The sequence below is a fragment of the Heterodontus francisci genome, unplaced genomic scaffold, assembly GCF_036365525.1.
Source record: "Heterodontus francisci isolate sHetFra1 unplaced genomic scaffold, sHetFra1.hap1 HAP1_SCAFFOLD_43, whole genome shotgun sequence".
In the NCBI taxonomy this organism is placed as follows: domain Eukaryota; kingdom Metazoa; phylum Chordata; class Chondrichthyes; order Heterodontiformes; family Heterodontidae; genus Heterodontus; species Heterodontus francisci.
Window position 1 is genome coordinate 9,679,464 of NW_027141852.1, and position 2,290 is coordinate 9,681,753.

The 2,290-nt window shown below is 41.4% G+C and overlaps 1 non-coding gene across 1 annotated transcript; it reads left to right on the top strand.

Moving 5' to 3' along the window:
* The first annotated feature begins 1,261 nt into the window (after window positions 1-1,261).
* On the top strand, window positions 1,262-1,334 carry trnaf-gaa (transfer RNA phenylalanine (anticodon GAA)). The gene has a single exon. It is a non-coding gene; the product is annotated as a tRNA-Phe (tRNA).
* The last annotated feature ends 956 nt before the right edge of the window (window positions 1,335-2,290 follow it).

Below are 2,290 nucleotides of genomic sequence, written 5' to 3' on the forward strand. Positions count from 1 at the left end.
GCGAAGAAACTCATGATAGTATTGAAGGAAACTGATCTCCATTGCAATGGTTGTATTTGTTGGTGCTGTTTGAAACTGTTTGGCAATGTAATTTTTGCAGATTTTTATGAATTAAGTATATTTTGGAAATTAAAAAAAATTTCCAGCACTTTCTGTTTTTATTTCAGCATTTGCAGGATGTTGCTTTGATCTGAAAAAAAATGGATGATTGGCTGGGGGGTTCCAGTGAAATTCCACAGCAGCTTATAAAACTTTATCTGTCAGTGGTTCGTTGGTTTAGGGGTATGATTCTTGCGTTGGGTATGTGGTTAATTAACATGTGAGAGATCCTGGGTTCAAATCCCGGACGAGCTCTGGTCGTCTGGCATTTTTAGATTCAGGTTATCTATTGGTTTCAGCCTTGCAGAAGGTGGAATTGACTTCCATCCGGAGCTGACTTGAGGACCAGACAACTAGATTCGAAGAGCTTGTCGACAAAATTGTAATGAACTAAATGTGCAGATAGCCAAGTGGGAAAATAAAGATGTTGCAGTAATTGAGACCTGACTCCAAAAACAACAGGACTGGGTTCTGGACTGGAATGGAATGGAATGTTTCTGTTGTTTGGCTTGCATTGACTCATCGATTTTCTTGTTTTTCACTTTGTCGATGCCTTTGAATAATTGTGGATCCTTCTTCAGAGTGTCTTCTTTCACCAGGTAGTTCTGACCTCTGATGATATTGATTGGAATTAGCTTCAATTCGCTGATAGTTTTGGAAGTGAGCAGATTTCCTTTGCTTGAGTCCACAACGTGGAACTCAGTCTGACATGTGGACCCATGGGAGGATTTCAATGCACCCCTGCGTTGGACTTGCATCCATCCAATAAGAGACCGAGTAGAAGTGACAGTTCTGTCAGTCGAATATGAGACTTTTAATGGCAGGGTTGTGAGTTTGAGTGCCATTCTGTTTTTCCCTTTTTTAAGGCTTCATGAGCAGAGAGTACAGGGAATGTTTGAAATGAGCAAGTCTCGCTTTGATTCAGGACTCTTACCTCTCAGCAGCATCTCACTATGAAAGATTGAATTTGATCTCATTTCATTCTCAGCACGGGGTCAGTGTGGATCACTGGGACTTCTCGCTGTCTCCCACTTCACAATCCATCAGTACTGAGAAAGCAATGGGGTATATTACTCACATGTTGTGTTCTTTAATTTTTTGGAAAACTTGAATGTATGTATTTTCTTCCAAAACAAGGACACCAAGAAGCTGTTAATGTAGGGCTGAAATAGCTCAGGTGGGAGAGCGTTAGACTGAAGATTTAAAGGTCCCTGGTTCAATCCCGGGTTTCAGCAATTTCGCTTCCTTATGCGTCCCTTGCCTTGGTTCTGATTTTCCAGTTGCACAATTTACTTTGAGATTATTTACCAAGCACCATTGGAATGAATTTGAGAAACAACACAGAGTCATTTACAGCACATAAGGTGGTCGTTTGGCCTATCACGTCCATGCTGGCTCTTCCCGGAGCAATCTAGTCAGTTCCACTCACCAGCTCGATCCCTTTCCTCCTGCAAGTTTATTTCCTTCAAGTATCCATCCAATTTCCTTTTCAAATCATTGATTGTCTCTGCTTCCACCACACTCGTGGGCCAAGTCATTACCACCCACAACATAAAAAAGTTCCACCTCATCAAGGATGGAAAGTACTTGCATCTTCTATATTTGCTTATTCTCTATTTCTATGAGAATAGAATGGCAGTCAACATGAAAGGGAACCCAAAAATCTTCGAGCAGCATGTAAATGATAAGTGGGTAGTAAGAGGTTGAGTAGGGCCTATTGGGGACAAAAAGGATAATATAAGCTTAGAGGTGCAGGGCAATGTTAATCTACTTAATGAGTACTTTATATCAGTGATCACTAAGGAAGTGGAATTTGACAAAATATCAGTAGAAGTGAAGAGAGTAGAGGCAATGGAGAGAGTACAAATTAGGAGAGGGAGGTACTAAAAAGGCTGGCTGTGCTTAGGGAAGATAAATCACCTGGTCCGGATGGCTTACATCCCAGGTTGCGAAAGGAAATGCGGATGCAGATAACGGAAGGGCTTGCTATAATCTTCCAATCTTCCCTGGATACGGGGGAGGTGCCAGAGGTTTAAACAGTGGCAAATGCGACACCCTTATTCAAGAAAGGGTGTAAGGACAGTCTGGGTAACTACAGGCTAGTTAGATTAACAGCAGTGGTGGGTAATGTTTTAGAAAGAATAATCATGGTAAATAGTCAACAGTCACTTGGAGAGGTTTGAGTTAATTA